Source organism: Miscanthus floridulus, chromosome 18, assembly GCF_019320115.1.
Source record: "Miscanthus floridulus cultivar M001 chromosome 18, ASM1932011v1, whole genome shotgun sequence".
Lineage (NCBI taxonomy): Eukaryota > Viridiplantae > Streptophyta > Magnoliopsida > Poales > Poaceae > Miscanthus > Miscanthus floridulus.
The window spans coordinates 90,171,648-90,178,541 of record NC_089597.1 but is presented as its reverse complement, the minus strand read 5'-3'; the positions used below and the strand labels follow the sequence as shown (position 1 = coordinate 90,178,541).

At 47.0% G+C, this 6,894-nt stretch overlaps 1 long non-coding RNA gene across 1 annotated transcript; it reads right to left on the bottom strand.

Annotated features, from left to right (window-relative positions):
- Positions 1-2,057: 2,057 nt before the first annotated feature.
- Positions 2,058-3,096, bottom strand: LOC136521247 (uncharacterized). Its single transcript, XR_010775509.1, has 4 exons — positions 3,033-3,096; positions 2,755-2,963; positions 2,346-2,661; positions 2,058-2,260 (listed from the first exon to the last, which is right to left on the bottom strand). It is a non-coding gene; the product is annotated as an uncharacterized lncRNA (long non-coding RNA).
- Between the last annotated feature and the right edge of the window lie 3,798 nt (positions 3,097-6,894).

Sequence of the window (6,894 nt, the reverse complement as noted above, 5' to 3'; positions counted from 1 at the left end):
GAGGACGACGATGACATGGACAAGAGGCACGATGAGCTTGGGCCCTCTCAGCTCCATGACGCTCCATTGACTTATCCTACACCGCCTCTAGGCACTAGGCAACGCCATCCCCGTGACCCTTACACTCCAGGCACCAGCGCTCTGGGTCACAAGGGTAGGGGCAAGAGTAGGAGACAGTGAGGGACGTGGTAGATGTTACTATGAACTATTGTATTTACTTATCTTTAATTATTCGGGACCGTATGAATATTGTGGACTATTTGTACTTTGCATGACATATTATGTTAGTTGTGATATTCGTTGTGGTTGCATTATGCTTGTTGGATGAGTAAATGTTTAGAATATATATTGATGTCTCTGTTTGTAACTGTGGATGCTTCTAATACAAGACTGTATCTTGCGAATTTTTTTCGTGAATCTTTAATCATACTATACTTGTACAAAGACACAAATGAGTACACAGATTAACTATACAACATGCAAGGAAGCACAACTAAACTCTATCTCCACCATCCATCTTATGACTGTTTGATCCAAGGGCTGAGGTAAAGCGGCACACGGATCGCTGACATGGCACATTGACAGGCCTCCATTCCCCCTCTTGACCTATAAATAACCACTCACTCCCTCTCATTCACACAAACAATAAGGAAGAAGAACACTCCTCAGCATTTGCTTTCGTTGTAGTACCAATGTCTAGAGGGTCGTCTAGAGGGAGAGGAAAGGGGAAGAAAACTACCTGGGGGTGGGAGGGTCCTCTTGGTCCCGATTTCTTTGAGGAAGCTCTTTATGAGAGGTTCCTAGTTGAGAGCAAAAGTGATTTCACCAAAGAGGCACCACTGACAGGATACGATGAAAGGAAAGAAGAGTGGCCAAAATGCATGCATGGTGAGGACTGCCTAGTGCAGATGTTCACCGAGGGAATAGATGGAGGTCGTCGTTTCTTCAAATGCTCGCGAGCATGGGTAATTTCTTTTACTATTTGTTTCTTCATTATGTTTGTCTTGTATATCACTTACACGACATACTTTTTGTAGTCTTCCTTGTCAGAAGAAAATTGTGGGTTCAGTAGGTGGGTCGATCCTCGACCTATTTATCCACATGCGGAGTACATCTACTACCTACAAGACCGTATCTTCGATCTAGAAAGGGAAGTTAGCAGCGGTTACAAGGACGACGAACAGGACAACAACAACAATGGTGTCGATTCACAGGAGGCACTCTGCAATGATCCATATTGCACCTGCCCTAACCACAAGAAAAAGGGGTCTCCCCCATCACCCCCGCCACCACCACCACCAACAACGGGAGGCTACTATGGAGAAGGTGCAACACAATTTGCTATGTGGCCACACTACTAGGATGAGTTTATGTTTTTCTTGTGGAGAATCCCAGGTTTAATTATCTAAGGCATGTTAGGTTTAATTATCGAAGGCATGGTTTAATTACCTAAGGCATGTTAGGTTTAGTCAAAGAACACTATGTACCCAGGTTCGGTACCTGTAGTCACATGCCATTTAATGTGTTTCGTGTGTTGATTTCTATAATATCGTATGTCGTTAACTGTTTTTTGCAGCACGTGTTCGAATAGAAAGAAGTCTGTATTATTAAGCGGAATATTAAGACCATTGATAATGAAAACAACCACATAATGAAAAGTTAGATACTATATCATATTACACAACATATTAATAGTATAACTAAGTGCCGACATTAGACAAAGGGGCAAATGCACTTCCAAATCCTCAATCTGAAACGTACTGAGTAAGTAACTCATCATCCGAGTACCAGTCCTCTACTACAACCCTGTTGCTGCGGCTAGGCTCAACTGCGTTGCTCTCACCTGCCTGTCGCTTGTAGTAAGCGGCCTCCGCTTCGTCTGCAGCCGCTGCGGCCTGAGTGAAGAACGCGTCGTCATCCTCCTCTGTCTGTAAGCCTGCCTCTGCTAGGGCGATGAGCTCGCTCAGTCTGCCAGTGTCGTCGTCAGCCTCCTGCGCCTGAATGCCCGCCTCTGCTAGAGAGATGAGCTTGCTCAGTCTGCCTGTGTCGTTGTCAGCCTCCTGCGCCTGTATGCCCGCCTCTGCTAAAGCAATGAGCTCACTCAGTCTGCCAGTGTCGTCCTCATCCTCGTCTCCATCATCACACAGCACAATCGATGATTGAACGGTGCGACCAGCTCGTGATCTATGGGCATCTAACTTCTTCTCCTCATATCTTGCACGAGCCACCTCTGCAGCATGTTCTCCGCTGCAACCAATCCCTTGATGTATAAAATGCAATCAGTTAGCAACTCGATAATATTACATTTAAAACCAGGCAACGAAAAAAGGTTTTCAAGCACTCACTGGCACATAATGTAGCAACATGCTCGTCCAAGACCTGCATCTGTACTCTTGTCTCCTCCCTTGCCTCATTCCTTGCCCTCTCCTCCTCTAACGTCGTTCGCCTCTCCAATCCCCATTTGTTAAGCCCAACATCGATCGGGTTACAAATACCGCGCTGTCTAGCAAACTCACACATCTTTTCTTTGTGATGTTTAACGAATAGGTTGACGTAGTCAGGTCCATATCCCCTCTTCCGTGCAATTAGTTGCCTCTTCTTCAGTTCATCCAAGAACTTAGCTTGACCATCATAACATTCCCAACTGCATTTCCTAGTGCTCTGTTCAAAACAAATATTATATCATATATGTATTAGGAAAACAAACAAAATACGATTTCATGTTTACCAGAATTATAACAAACATCATCATACTCAATCATATGGCCGCAATAATGACCTATTCCAAGCTCCGAAGGGACTAGGCCATAGTTGGATTTTACACCACATTCGCACATGACAGGAGGTGCTTTGTAGATTACACGTTCTTTCTTCTTTTCCTTAACCCTCCGCGGTTCTTCCGGCCATTGGTTCTTAGGACCATACAACCACTCCTTGAAACGACACTTCGCCATTGAATACACCTAAATAATGAGACATTAGTACATAAACACATATAGCTCAAGATTTTAACACATATACTTTGCACTTACTTCATGCTTGTTTGGACACACAAACTCCAACGTATTCTCAGGGTTTATCACAGCTCGATCTCCGTAATCGCACAGAGGAGGTTCCTCGAGTCGTCTAACGGCGGCTAGGTGCTTCTCCTTAGCCGTCATTGCCGGAGGGTTAGGGGGGGGGGGGTGGAACCCACCGCTTGAAGTGCTCACGTGGATGTCTCCCTCTAAACCAATCGTCGAAAAACAGGTACCTAGGATCAAACTTTTCTGCACCATCGATCCACTGAAAGAAAAAGCACCTCTCATGGTCCTACACAACGAGATTCCAATAATATATTAGTACCATACTTAAACAAATAAAGAAAAAGGATAGTACAAATAATTTCTTACATTAAACCGACTACATGTGTAGAAGCAACGCGCGGCTGTGTCCGGATGTTTCGATTGAAAAACATGGGCCGGAAAACCACAATCACAGTTAGGGACAGGAAGGTCAGGGGGAACAGGGGCATCTTTGCTAGACGCGTCGGGGTATAATTCGCGAGGACGACCCCGTTTTCGCCAAAACTCCTCCCGAAACATTTCTTGCATCTAACAAATAGGATGTAATTTAGCAAACAAAATATCAATGAGAACCATAACTACAATACAATCAATTTCGTTATAAGAACCAAAAGCAGTTAACATTATACCCTAAACCTAGGGTTTCTCATTTCATCCACAACAATAAAACCCATAACATAACTACATTCGGCTTGGTTTGCTAGCATTTTTCAACCCTTGAAATGAACCTAAAGTTGTATCATACATATATTGAGGGATACAATGAAACCCTAAGTGATGACGATTCTTAGGTTCAAAAATCCGACTAATATATACCGAATCGATACGAAAAAAACAAGGAGGGGAGCGAGGATACCTTGCTCTCGAAGATCTACGGATCAAATCAAGGTTTTCAAGGTCCAATATGTCGATTCGTGAGGTAGGATGAAGTGGCGAGAAAAAAAACCGAGGAGAAAGAAGAGGAAGAACGCTCAGGGAAGAAGGCTGGGCGGGGGTTAAATGCAGGTAGCTCGGCGCCAGAGTGAGTGGCGCCGAGCTCGGCGCCAAGATCTACGGCGCCGAGCTCGGCGCCATCCGCTCTGGCGCCGAGCCCCTTGCAGGCCGTTTGCCCGTGGACAGGAGCTCGGCGCCACTCAGTGTGGCGCTGAGCTCGGCGCCACTCACTCTGGCGCCGAGCCAAGGGTCCATTTCTGGAATTCTTTCCGCCAGGGGTCTATTTGAGAGAAACTTTCGGTAAAAAGGCCAAAAAGTAAAAAATTCGGTCGACCGGAAGAGGATAGGTAGGGTACGGTGTGGCCTTCGCCAGCTGCATTGCATGGCCCCCGCCCGGGTTCACGAGCCGCATAAGGACACGTACAGTGTACGCGCGCGAGCCCGGCCCACAGCTCACGGACGCACACGCACGCAGCCGGATGCGGGCAAGCTGATGCTACTGCTACTACCCGGCCGGCCGCGCTGCGGCTGGGGTACACTACACCGCGGTGCCCGGTGGCGCAAGCGCAATGCATGGTGGTCGCCGCGAAACTGGCGGTGTTAGACTGTTAGTCATCTCACGCGCGCTGCTGGTCGTGACGACGTACCATCGAGGGCCCCGCCTGGTGTGTCTGGCCGGCCGGCCGGGTTACGTGCGCCGCGCCGCGCCGCGGGGTGTCTCGCGCGCGCGCCGACGACGCTGCGGCGACCGGTCAGTGCGTGATGGTGGTCTAGCAGGGCATGCATGGCATGGCATATGTACCGTGGTCCGTGGCCCGATCTCCCACCAACCACGAGTTTTGGTTCGTACGGGCGTGCGCAGCATGCCCCTGCCAGCATATGTGGTGGCAAATTAAACTGGCATTCTGTCAGATGGGTACGGCAAAGGTTGATGGTAGCTAGTAGGATTCGGGCATGCACCGTGTGCGTGCACGTACCACGCGAAGCGGCGCCGCGGCGGAGTAGACGTCGTAACTCGTCACGCACGCCGACGAGGACAGCGCGTCTGTCGTGTCGTCGTTCGATTCGGATGGCCGGCCGGCTCTCGATCCGGACTCCCCACGACGACGCACTCACGTACGTGCTGCAGTGTCTTAGTGTACGTACGTACTTCATCGGCGGACTGAAGCCAACTGCCAAATTAAATTAAGCTGGGGTTGGATGATCGAACGTACGTACTGATGCGCCTGTGCGGACCATTATACTGTATTGTACCTAGAATAGTTGCGCGGAGATAGCAGCAAAGATCCATCCATTCGTCGCCAACCTGGATAAGCGGCACGTATACGGCGTGTGACACGTACGTCAAGGTTAGGCACGGGACAGACACGATTAGCTAGCCGTGTATATATGTGAAAAAGGGCGAATATGATAAGAACAATGATATATAATTTGTTGTTCATTTTGCATCTCGATCCTCAAAGGGTGTATATAAGTATATATGAACGAGACACTTGGAGTACAAGACAAGTTTTGCACTAGGCCTAATCACATTCTATCTCTAGAGTTTGTATGCATCTCAATTATCTCTAACCATACATATATGTACTTCTAGTGTTCCCGGCCCGCTTAGTCATATAGTATATGGGAGCGAAGTGAACGATTGCGTCCGAATTTAAAAGTCTTGTGCTTTCATTGTTTTTTTCTCCGTTTTACCATCATCGACTAGATGTCTTTGATAGATGGTCCTGCACCTAAGGCGGTGGAGTTTTTGAAACTCAAAAACGCTATAATTCTGGCTGGTTTTTAAAACACTATAAAGCTTCTTGCACCCTAACAACACTTCATGGCACTCCAAACTAAAGTATTTTATAACACCACTATATATTTCCAAAATTCTAAAAATATTTTGCATCCAAACATGGTCTAAGTTTTAGGATTATTAAGGGGGTTTAATTATTTTTTGTCTCTGGCCGGTTCATGGATGCATGGTCGTGGAAGTCTCTAGCTTGGCAATGGTAATGGTTGAAGACGGGTGGCACCACTTGCCATCAACAATGGTGGAGGCCATCTGTTGGGCAGGGATGTATTGGATGGCCAATGAGGGCATCGATGTTGTCGTGGTTAGAGAAGGAGCAACCATCACACATGCATTTGTTGGTATAGTTGAAGTTGCCATTGTCAAAGATGATGCGTAGAGCGAGCATTCTCACAATGACAAAGAGAAGAGAGGAGGAAACACCTATGGGGTAAACTGATGCAGTGGGAGTAATGCGGAGAATATAAGTAGTGGTGGCGGTCTCTAAAAGGGCTCCATATGGTAGGATACAACATCTCACTGAGGTATTGGGAACATGTGACACAACTATAGCCGGGATTAGGGTAGCAAACTGTAGCCACAAAGCTTTGTGGAGTGGGGGCGGGTTAAGGTTAGTAGTGTAAGAGAGCAAATGAGATATATGATATATGGATTTGATGACAAATATTATGGCTCTTAAAGCGGAGTACTAGCATAACTACTACGCAAATATTATCATCGCTGGTTTTGTGGTTAGCAGTGAAAGTGGACAGTGATAATCGTCTTTATGACCGTCTATTCACTTCACTCGACTATTAACGGCTACACTTTCACGTGATCACATGAATTATAAATTTATAATTTACTCCATATCACATTATCACATTCACTTGACTACGTCTCCCACACTTGTACACATCCCGTGGTCTGAGGTCAGAGATCACTAGCAACACTACCCAGTTCTGGGCTAGCTTCTGCCTACTAGTCGATACCCTAGCTAGAGTTCAGTCACGGGCGTCCCTTACAAGCTCACTCTTCTATAAAACCGCACTACCTCGAAACCCTAGAGTGCACACTCCGATCCTGCCCTCTAGTAACACCAGCTAGCAGCCGCCGACC